The sequence below is a fragment of the Myodes glareolus genome, chromosome 9 (genome assembly GCF_982192425.1).
Source record: "Myodes glareolus chromosome 9, mMyoGla1.1, whole genome shotgun sequence".
Classification (NCBI taxonomy): Eukaryota; Metazoa; Chordata; class Mammalia; order Rodentia; family Cricetidae; genus Myodes; species Myodes glareolus.
This window is the reverse complement of record NC_142034.1, coordinates 27,599,896-27,611,710: the sequence shown is the minus strand read 5'-3', so window position 1 is coordinate 27,611,710 and position 11,815 is coordinate 27,599,896. Positions and strand designations below refer to the sequence as shown.

Genomic DNA, 11,815 nt, shown 5'->3' with positions numbered 1-11,815 from the left:
ACTAGGAGGGAGAAGAATTTTGAAGGGTAACTGACTGGGACCTAGGAGGGAGAGAACAAATCCTTGGGAGATCTGAAGGATTGGAAGTGAAGTGGAAAGACAGAGAAATTCTATTTTTATGTGAGGCGACACAGTAGGACTTGGACTAAGCCCAGAGTCCATGGCAGAAGAACTCTACCTAAGCAGTCTATGGATGGGAAATAACCTTGGTGTCCCTCCTGCTGCAGCCAACATACAACCTATGTCTCATTGCCAAGATTGAATTTGGAAGCTAGAGTCTGCTTTCCCCCTTTGCCTTCACCTAGGTAACCAGTCCAACTATGCTTTGAACTAGCCTGTAGGCCCTACTCTCCCCATGTCCACCCTGAAGGTGTTTCTTCCAGGCCCTTGCCCTGCCAGTGGCTGAAGACATGAAAACTCCCGCCTCCGCCATCCTGGCTTGCTGCCCCTGCGGTTCCTTGCAGCTCCTGGGATGGGCTAACTCAGCAGATCAAACCCTCCACCTACCTGGCTCCAGCCCCAGACTCCCCTATTCTAACTTAGGGGTGTTGGGAGAACAGAAAAGTCAAGAGGTTGGGCTTTGGACAGTCCCTGGCTAAGCTCCAACCTCAGTTTCCCAGTGGATGAAACAGAGAGCTGGTGCATGGCCCTCTGGGTTCCCAGGGCGGATAGGGAGGCGCCAGTGAGCTCATGGGTGTGCAGGCCCCAGTGAGCCATAAATAGTTCAGCACCCGTGGGAGGGAAGGGGCTGTGTTATTCCAGCTGGGTTCAGCTGCCCACAGGGAGGCTAGCCAGTGGGGTTGGGGAATGGGAAGGGTCTCTGAGTCAGGTGCCAAGAATGGTAGAATCCAGGCTGGCACCTCACTGAATGCTGCTAGGTATGGGTCAGACCCTACATGTACCAGGACAGCTGCAGAGTCTATGGGATGGAGACTCTGGGCAAGTCATGTGGATATGTGACTGAGGAAGCTGCTTTACAGAGAGGGGCCGTGCTCAGAACCCCGAGATCACCTGTGTCGCCACTCAGCCTCCGAGCCCTCTGCCATACATGCCTGTCATCCCAGAACTCAGAAAGCTGAAGCAGGAGGGCTTAAAGTTCCAGGCCAGCCTGAGCCACATAATGAATTCAAGGCCAACCTGGGCTACATAATGAGTTCAAGGCCAGCCTAATATATAATGAGATCCTGTCTTCAAAATAGTAATTAACTAATTAAAAAATTAAATAAAAGGCAAAGGAAATTTTGGAGCTACAACCAGTTCGCTCAGAAGGTCTTGTTACCTTTCTCTAGGCTGTTAAAAAAAAAAAAAAAAAAAAAGATCCCAGCACCCTCTCCTTCAAATGGGCAAACCAGTGCATTCACCGCCAAGCTCCTCCCTGCCCATCAGTCAGGGCACTGTTACCCAACATCACCATCCTGGCCTTCCACTGTGGAGCCTTTGAGCAGGCTGCACCCCAGAATGCTTCCCCCACAAACCTTGCCCTGCCAACTTCCAGCCACGTGATGTTGGGCAAGCCACAACAGCTCTTTGAGCCCCCATCTTCCCATCTGTAAAATGGGATTGCTACTACCCCTCAGGGTGGTGGGGACTAAGGAGTGGCTTATGGAGTACCGAGTCCAGTTTCTGGTGCCAGGAGGCCCAGTTCCTCATGCCTCCAGGAGCCTTTCCCACACCCGCTCCCCTGCCGTATGTATAGCTCTAGAGTGTAGATGGTTTGTTATTTACTGAGTTGTGTAGGTTTAATGCTGCCACAAATTTTAGGAAAGTCCGGGAGGGGTTCTGTGCCCCTTTGGAAACAGATGCCAATTTGGGTCTAAGAGGTGACGTTTCCAGACATGGAAATAGCCAGTCACTCTGACGGCACAGCTATTGTGCCTGGCTGGGGCAGAAAGAACAGTCAGAACAGAAGCGAACCCAGGAAGGCTTCCTGGAGAAGCGTCCTTGCAAGACCAGGAAAGTAACAAGGGGTAGAAGAAGGGCAGCTTGGCCAAGAGCGTGACAGAGATATGTCCGATGGGAACACAGTAGAGAAAGAGGAGTTGGAGACAGGATTGGAAAGATCAGGATGTGCCCTGGAAACCCCTAAGAGCCAGGCAGAGGCACTTCCATCAGTGTAAGAAAGAGGAACGAAAAGCAGGCTTTTGAATAGAGGAGTAAAGGTTGAACCGGCCTCTCATTTATTAAATGACACGTGCTTTCCGGATTTTTCCTAGGTGCTTATTATATTTTCCCAGTTAGTCTTCAAGCAATGCCGTGATTTCCATTTTATAGAGGGAGAAAGAAAAAGCTGAGTTCTCTAAGGTCACAGAGTAAAGAGCAAGCAGACAGGAGCAACCAGAATGAAGCTGCCTCCGGCCCATGCATTTGCCAGCACAACCCGGAGTCCCTGACAAAGGATGTGGGTAAGAGCACGAGGCCCTTCCTCCCTGCCTGCCCTGCCAAGGCTTACAGAGCACACTTTCCTGCCCCATCTGGAAGGTCATCCTCAGAGCTCAGTGGAGGGGTCAGGCCCCAAGGCTTACAGAGCACACTTTCCTGCCCCATCTGGAAGGCCAGCCTCAGAGCTCAGTGGAGGGGTCAGGCCCCAAGGCTTACAGAGCACACTTTCCTGCCCCATCTGGATTGTGGGCATTCAGAGGATAGTAGATGGGGTGTGTGTATGTGGGGGGGATATCCTGCCTTATCTGTCTATCATACTCAGGCCTGTGTTCTGAGGTGGTGGCAAGGCATGCCAGGTCCCCACCCCATCCCTGTTCCCAAGATACTGGCATTCCTCCCTGAATCCCAGTGAAGCCGTTTCTGGGGATTTTCTCTGTACCGATTTTGCCAGTCTGAGGGTTATGTGTGTGCCTTCTTCCCCAGGATGCGCCTTCACTTAGCAGATGTCCTCGGCGCACTGGTGAGGCGAGTCCCACACTAGGCCCTAGAATCCAGGATCTCACCAAGAAGAGGGGCCAGATAATGACCAAGGAACCAGACCTCACTGCAAGTATGAAAAGAGCTGAGGGGAGGAAGTAAGACAGAGAGCTGGGAGCCCTGGAGACCCAGGGACGTCATCTCAGGTGGGTCATGGGACAGTTTTGGGTAAGTCCCTCAGCTCTGTGTAGTAACAGTAAGGATAAACATTGGGAAGAGCATTCCACTTGGAGAGAATGGCTGGTGCAAAGGTCCTGAGGCGAAGACAGACCTGGGGTACAGGAGGGTCTCCAGGAAGGGGACTCAGGTTAGTGAGATGGGTCATGGATAAAGCGCTTGCCACCAAGCGCCATGTGGAAGGAGAAGACTGGCTCCGGCCCATTGTCCTTTCAACCCCATGAGTGCCCCATGGCACATGTGCGCCCTAGCCCTCCTCAAGTAAAGTCAGTAAATTCAATAGAAAAATCAAAAAGGAAGACGGCTCAGCTTGGAGTGGGGTGAGTGAGGAGGTGTGGGCGCTCCAGAGGCAGGCAGGGCCCAGAAAGTGCAGGGTGCATGGCTTCTGGGTGATGGCTACCAGATTAGGGGTGTGTGGAGGGGCAGCAAGGAATAACCCTCTGAGGCACGCTGAGTTAGAGCCCCTTGGCTAAGTAAGTGCTGATGGCAGCTGAGGTCGACTCTCTCTTTTTCCTACCAGGAACTCAATGTCCTCTATATTCAGAATCCTCCAGACATCTAGACCCAGACTCTACAACATTCTAAAGGAGTTGGCTTCATTTTTTTTTTTTTTTTTAATCTAAGGCGGAAGATCCTGGGATGGCTACAGGACTAACCACCTTGGAGAAACTGCCTCCTTTACCTTGTGAGGATCCCTCTGCTTAGCTTGCTGTGGGGTCCCTGTTGCTGTATCTCGGACTCTGTGGGAGGGTGCCTGTTCAGAGCCACATCTACCCCAGGCTAAAGTCCTCTAGTTGGAGAAAGGTCCAAGGTGGTGGATCAAGTGGCCAGCAGGTGACCTTTGCCCCCTGATTTCCCCACATCCTGTTGAAACCCCTACTGGGTAAGCAGAGCTGGAGATGGCCTCTGTCAGGGTGGAGTTCTTGAAAGCTAGTGGCCTCCTGGGGCTGACTTTGGGCATGGTCACCCAGCAGCAGGCCCAGGGAATAGACTGAGTCAGATCCGGGCGGGCAGCAACACAGGCAGCCTGCTGAGGTCACGGTCTGGTGGCTGGAGGTGGCCTTCTGACTCCAGTCCTCCACCCCAGCTGCTGTTTGTCCAGCGCACTCTTCAGCGTGTGCCAGGCACCCTGCGGTGTCCCTGAGGCACTCCTGGGACATCAGCTGTCCAGAGCTAAGTCTGGGGGTGGAGCTGCTATCACCATACTTCCTGGGCCCTGAGAAGAAGCAGTACCCTGTCCCCAAGAGCCCCAGTCCAAGCACAGAACCCCAGTCAGGGGGAAAACTAAGACATAGTTAAAGAACACAAAGACACGTTTTAAAAAGCCACACAAGGGCTGGAGGAATATGTCTAGATGATAGACTGCCTGCTTGGCATGCACAAGATCCTAGGTTCAGTCCCCAGGACTTTAAAAAAAAGGAGTGAGGGCGGGGAACCCTTCAAGTGAACCCAAACTGGTAGGGAGTCAGACATGCTGGTGCATACCATCAAGGGGAGCAAGAAGCTCTTCCAGTCAGAGACTAGCCTAAGCTACAAAGTGAGAGCCCATCTCACGCTACCATCTTGAGGCTAGAGTAGAGAGTGAGAAGGGTGGAGGAGGGATGGGAGGAGTGGGGAACACAGAAAGGAACACTGGGTCCTCCTGCTTGTGTAGGGGAAGGGGTAATGCAAAGACAGAAGTAAGCGCCGAGAACCATCTTTAGCTTCCCCGCGGTCCTCCAGAGGAGCACAGCACCCCAGAGACCCAAGATATGGATCCCATGTGGGTGGATGGGTCAGTTCGGCTCCTGTCCCTCCATCTGGAGCCAGCCTGTGAGTCCTTGTGTCCACAATACGACACATGAGGGAGTAATCACCAGGATTATGCCGGAAGGAGACTGGGGGCTCCCACTGACCCCCCCCCAGGTTCCCCATCCCCCCATGTCCCCTGCCCAGGCCTTGTGGGTAGCCAGAGTCCTCCTCTGCAATGTTTGGAAGCTGTGGTCTCTTGGAGCTTGTGTGGCCTGAGGCATCTCACCCCTCACCTCCTCCCTTGCCCTTCCTTCTGAAGAACAGTAGCAGAGGCCTAAGCCAGAAGAAAGCCAGGGGCTAGAGCTGGGCAGCCGATGCAAGGATTCATCCTTGAGTGGGGCAGGGTACCCAGGACCTGTGGACAGAGCCAGGGAGAGAGATTTCCTGTCTGCAATAGTATTAGTGAACCTTAGCATGGAGGACAGGACCCAGGGTAGACTCAGAAACCTAGCAAAGTATCTCTAGAAAATCCACGAACAACAGAGGGTGTTGGCCAGAGAGGGGGGCACTGTATGAAGAGACAGTGGTTTTGTTTGTTTGTTTGTTTGTTTTGTTTTTATTTATTTGTTTATTTATTTTTATTTATTTATTCATTTATTTTTATTTTTTTAAAAACAGCCCCATTCATCTCAGAGTAACACTGGCTGCCTTAGTAGGGAATGAGTTGCCCATTCAAAGAGGCATTCAAGCAATGGTTAATTCTCCTATTCATTAAGTATTCATTAAGTACCTTCAGTGATGGTCCAATCCAGGTAGCCAGACGGTTTAAAGTCCCTATTAGTTCTGATAGCTAAAACGTGTTAATCAGGGTAGACTTCCCAGAGGAGGTGGAAGGGACAAAAAGAAAAGGGTTGTACCCGGGGCTGAGGCTGGGCCAAACCCTAGGCTCCATAGCTTGCTGAAGACTTGGGCAAGCCACTGCTAGACTCAGCCCCCACCCCAGGGGTGCAGGGGCTTAGGTCCTGGAGGTGCAGGGCGGCAAAGGGGAGCCAGACAGCTTCTTAGAAAGTGGCAGGCAGGTGAGTGGGGCTCCCCAGTGATAATTAAGGAACAAAGGTGCCAAGGAGCTCAGTGCTACGAAGCCTCTGGGGCAGGCTGGCTAATGGGAGCCTGGAGGAGAGGTAATAACAAGGGGAGGAGCAGGAGCAGACAGCCCGGCGTCATGACGCCCACAGGCCGCCCCCTCGCCCTCCTGCACCAGGACAGGAACTGCAGCACCTAGTTGGGGAAGCATGGAAGGTGCCCAAAGAGCTGTTCCTGGGCCTCAAGGAGGTGGCTACAGGTACTAGGTGGTACAGGGAGAGAGAGGTTCCGGGTGATGGTGGGAGGTGGAGCGGGAAGAGGTCAGGGACGGAGGCTGAGAACTGGATCAGATGGACATTTACCTGGGGACCCAGAGGTGTGTGAGTGCCCGAAAGGACGTGCCCAGTCTTTGGTTTGCTCGGTTCTTTTTTCGAGGCACGGTTTTCTAACCGTGTAACGCTGGATGTCCTGGAACTAGCTCAGTAGGCCAGGCCACAAACTCACAGAGATCCACCCGCCTCTGCCTCCCGTGTGTTGGAATTAAAGGCATGCGCCATTACCAGCCAGCGATGTGCCCAGTCTATTTTATTTTTATTTATTTATTTATTTGGTTTTTTTTTCAAGACAGGGTTTCTCTGTAGCACTTGTAGATCAGACTGGTCTCGAACTCAAAGAGATCTGCCTACCTTTGCCTCCCGAGTGCTGGAATTAAAGGCATGTGCCAACACCGCCCGGCGATGTGCCCAGTCTTAAAGGCAGAGATGTTCTCTCGTTCCAGTAACTTTTCTGCAGATACTAGCTCCAGCATGTTAAGGGGGAAACACTGGGCAAGAGCACTGGGCACCAAGTCCTGGGGTCTGCTTCTGCTTACACAGTAGTATGACCCTGACAAGCAAGGTTCTTGGAGACTGGCATCTTTATAATGATATGTGTCAGTTGGGCTAGGACGTAACTCAGTTGGTAGAGCGCTTGCCCGGTATGTACTGCAGAGGTTTTGATTTCCAGTACTACATAAATTAGGCATAGTAGTGCAAGCCTATAAGCTCAGAACTTAGGAGGCATAAGCAGGAAGATCAGGAGTTCAAGGTCACCTCAACTACACTGCAAGTTTAAGGCACTATAGCCTAGGTGAGAGAGATCCTGTCTCAAAAATTCAATACAAACAGAGGTCTCAATAGACTGGTGTATATGAAGGGGATCTAAGGGCTGGAGAGATGGCTCAGTGGTTAAGAGCACTGGCTGCCCTATGGCAGCTCACAACTGTCTGAACCCCAGTTCCAGGGCATCTGATACCCTCACACAAACATCCATGCAGGAAAACCCCAGCGCACAAAGAAGACAGGAAGGACGGAGGAAAGGAAGGAAGAAAGGGAGGGAGGGAGGAAAGAAGGAAGGAAGAAAGGAAGGAAGGAAGGAAGGAAGGAAGGAAGGAAGGAAGGAAGGAAGAAGGAGGAAAGGTTCATGGCGTCCCCCTACACAGGTGGCCCTACACTAAAATCAGAGCCCTGCTCAGTCACACACTGGCCATCCTTTCACTTAATGAGCCTGCAAGAGCAAAATTCCTTCCCATAGCCTCCCTCACCACTGGACCCTCCCCAGTCTCGCCTTCTACCAGCAGGTGTCCACACACATACACACCCGTGGGCACACGTGGCCGACTCCCCCCACAGGGTCTTGCATGACTTCACTCCATGCTTCTCTGTTGCATCCCCACATAGAGGCCAGAGTCACCTCCTCAAACATCATGTCACAGCCGTGTCCATGTCCACTCACGGGCACCTGAGTGTGCACACACACCCATATACACTCCCAAATGTGACTGAAACTTTGGAAATGGGGTGGGTCCAGCCCCTACTTCATGCCTAGGCAACATTCAAGTCAGCCCTGATTTCTGGCCACCTCATCACTAAGGTTCCTGCTGATATTCACATTGTACGTGTGTGTGCATGCACACAGTGCCATCTTGCATTTGGGGAGTTCTGGAGTTAGCCCCCGCCCCGACCTCACACGCTTACCCCAATCTGGGTCCAGCTCAGTGCTGTCAAGATTATCCTCCAGAACCCAGCTCCGCTGCTCTGGCCCCCTACATGGCTCCCATGTTCCCTAATCTAGAATACAAGCATTTCTCCTCACTTTTTTGTTTCTCTGGATTTTTTTTGGGGGGGGGTGACTTTTGTTGTTTTTGTTTTGTTTTGTTTTGATCCCATGCAAAGTCTCACTATGAAGCCCTGGTTAACCTAGAATTCTTTATAGCCCAGGTTGGCTTTACACTCACAACATCAACCTCCCAAACACTGGGATTGGGATTATAGGTATGTGCCACCATGCTTAGCCTTTTCTCCAGATCCTTACTGGCTTACCTAACTTCACAGGATCCCTGTAACCTTATTATAAGACAGCAAGGCTGGCCAGTCAGTGGTGGCACACGCTTTTAATCCTAGCACTTAGAAGGCAGAGTCCAGGACAGGCAGGACTACATGAAGAAACCCTGTCTGAAAAACAAACAACAAACAAACATAAGAAGATATCAATGCTATCTCCCAATCTAGACTATTTCTTGAGTCCCCTTTTTCAGTTGTGGGGTTTTTTTTTTGTTTGTTTGTTTAATTGATTTTTTTTAGTTTTAGTTTTTGTTTTTTTGAGGCAGGGTTTCTCTGTGTAATTTTGGAGCCTGTCCTAGAACTTGCGCTGTGGACCAGGCTGGCCTCAAACTCACAGAGATTCTCCTGCCTCTGCTTCCCGAGTGCTGGGATTAAAGATGTGCACCACCACCGCCCAGCTCAGTTGTATTTTTAAAAATATAATTGCTTTTGGTTTTAATTCTCCTCGTAGGCTGATAGGTATTCAACTTGCTATTGCCTTCCGTTATTGCCTGGCCATCTTCGGAGATTCCAGTCACGAGAGCACCAGCGTGCTTAGCTAACCTGCTTCAGTGTATTGTGGACAGCTGCTTAGACAAAAGCTAACAACAGGTCAACAGCCTCCTGGAAGACACACAGCCCTCTTCCCGTGGTCCAGCCCTCAGCATCCCTTGCTGTTCTCTGCTAGTGTTTCATGACAGAGGTTAAACAGGGTGTTATATAGCACTGATGCTCAAAGGTGGGAGCATCCAGGTATGTGCAAGACTGGGTACTGAGACTGTAGGTGGAACATAGCTGGACCTTGGAGATATTTTAAGGAGACCCTGCTGGGCCGGACCTATGCTACCGTGGTTGGGAACCACCAGCCTTAGGCTTAGGTGCTCCAAGTTCCTTGTCTCATTCCCATCTCCCTCTAGGGAGTTGGCATAGCCCACCAAACAACTAGAAGCCCTCTCTCTGCCCTCTGCAGCGCCCCCAAATGGTCACAAGACCTCTAGTGATGTCGCTGTACACCACACTCCCCTTCTCTTGCCTCTCCTGCTGATTTTCTCCACATGTGGGGCCACTCTGCAGTCTGGGGCACCTCCTGTTTCTTTCGGTGACGTTCTTTTTCCCACATATAGAAGAGCAACTCTTTTTTTTTTTCTTCCAGACAGGGTTTCTCTGTATATAACAGCTCTGGCTGTATTGGAACCCACTAGGTAGACCAGGCTGTCCCCCTACTCACAAGAGATCTGCCAGCCTGAAGAGCAACTCTTATTAGCTGGGACCAGATTGCTATGCCCATTTCTTTGCCCCAGTGACTGGCACAGAAACTGGTTCACAGGGCTTCATGTCTCTGGGTGGCTAGAACTCAGAGAGATCCTCCTGCCTCAGTCTCCCAAGTTCTGGAACATAAAACTAATTATGTGTCACAAAAAACTGGGTAACAGCAAAGAAGTTTCTGAACATGCAATGACCAAAAGCTGACTCAAAATCATGAGTCTAGGTATTTCTGGTGGACCAGCCTGTGCTGTGTCACAGAGCTTCCCTGAAGCCTTACTTCTGAACACACATTTTGGATTTCTTTCCTTTCCTTCCCTTCCCTTCCCTTCCCTTCCCTTCCCTTCCCTTCCCTTCCCTTCCCTTCCCTTCCCTTCCCTTCCCTTCCCTTCCCTTCCCTTCCCTTCCCTTCCCTTCCCTTTCCTTTCCTTTCCTTTTTTTTGAGACAGGGTTTCTCTGTAGCTTTTGGAGCCTGTCCTGGAACTAGCTCTTGTAGACCAAGCTGGCCTCAAACTCACAGAGATCCGCCTGCCTCTGCCTCCCGAGTACTGGGATTAAAAGGTGTGCGCCACCATCACCCAGTTTACATTTTGGTTTTGGCACTGTAAGCTGACACCTCAGCATGAAATGTTAATGAATACCGTCTGGAACACCTTAGTTCAGATATCACACTGTTGTGTATTTAGAATTGGAGTGGTTTGGCCAGGAAGTAATAGCACACGCCTTTAATCCAGCACTTGGGAGGTTGAGGCAGGTGGATCTCTGTGACTTTGAAGCCAGCCTGATCTACAAAGTGAGTTTCAGGACAGTCAGAACTTTGACACAGAAAAGCCCTGTCTAGAAAAACAACAGCAACAATAAGAACTGGTATGGTACTCGCTGTTTTCTGCTCTTCAAGAAACAAGATGACTTGATTAGCAAAAAAATATACAAAAAAAAACCCCAAAACCTTTGAATATTTTCTTAGCATCAGTCTTCAGCTTGTGGTTAATTGAGTTGCTATCTCTTTGGACTGTGTTGTTAGAATGTTTGATTATAACAATTACTGCTGAGTTGCTCTCCTGAGCATCATCAAAAATAATTATTCAAGGCCGGGTGTGATGGTTAGTGCCTTTAATCCCATTATTCAGGAGGCAGAGGCAGGGGAATCTCTGTGAGTTCAAGGCCAGCCTGCTCTACAAAGCTAGTACCAGGCCAGCCAGGATACGTAGTGAGACTTTATCTAAAAGAAAAATTTAGGGGAGATGACTCAATAGTTAAGAGCACTGGTTGCTCTTCAATAGGACCTAGGTTCAATTCCCAGCACCCACCACATGGTAGCTCACAACTGTCTGTAACTCCAGTTCCAAGGGATCCGATTCCCTCTTCTGGCCTTTACAGACACCGGGCATGCACATGGTACACAGACATACATGCAGGAAAAACATCCATATGCATAAAAATTTTAAAAATTATTCAGAGAACTTTGTCTTGTGATTAGGATAAAATTTTTAGCAATTTCTAAAATGGCCCTAAACATCCTCTGTCTACCTAGGGCACTGTGAGATGGCTCAGTGGGTAAGGTTGCTCGCCACCAAACCTGATAACCTGAGTTCAAATCCCCAGAATCCATGTAGTAGAAGAAGAAAACTAACTCTCAAAAGTTGTCCTCCACTCGGGCAGCAGTGGTGGATTTAACCCCACAGTTGGGAGTCAGAGCTAAGTGAATCTCTGAATCTGAGGCCAACCTGGTCTTCAGAAGGAGTTCCAGGACAGTCAGAGCTACACAGAGAAACCCTGTCTCAAAAGCAAACAAACAAAACATTTTATACTATGTATTTATGAAAAGGAGCATTCTCATCACTGATGATTATAAAATAAAAATATCTGTCAACCCTGAAAAATGTTAAGGATGTTCTACATTCTGTAGTCTCAAATAAGAAGCCAAGGTTTAATTATTCAATTTATTGTGAATTAGTGTGTGTGATGTATGAAAGCCCATGCACAAATTCCATGGCATACATGTAGCGGTGGTCAAAGGACAACTTTTAAAATAATGTTTTTAGATTTATTTTTATTATTTTATGTGTATGAGTGTTTTGCCTGCATGCATGTCTGTGCGCATGTTTGCCTGGAGCACTCAGAGATCAGAAGGCATTGGGTCTGGAGTTACAGACAGCTGTTAACCGTTCTCTGTGGTGCTGGGAATCCAGCCCAGGTCCTCTGGAAGGGCAGCAGCGTTAACTGCTGAGCCGCTCTCCAGCCTAGATTTACTCTACCTGTGAACTGTGTGTCTAGTTTTGTGT

The 11,815-nt window shown here is 49.9% G+C and overlaps 1 long non-coding RNA gene across 1 annotated transcript; it reads left to right on the top strand.

Annotated features, from left to right (window-relative positions):
* The first annotated feature begins 2,221 nt into the window (after positions 1–2,221).
* LOC146893257 (uncharacterized) lies at positions 2,222–9,858 on the top strand. The gene is made up of 3 exons (XR_015003774.2): positions 2,222–2,402; positions 2,863–3,062; positions 3,614–9,858. It is a non-coding gene; the product is annotated as an uncharacterized LOC146893257 (long non-coding RNA).
* Positions 9,859–11,815: the final 1,957 nt, after the last annotated feature.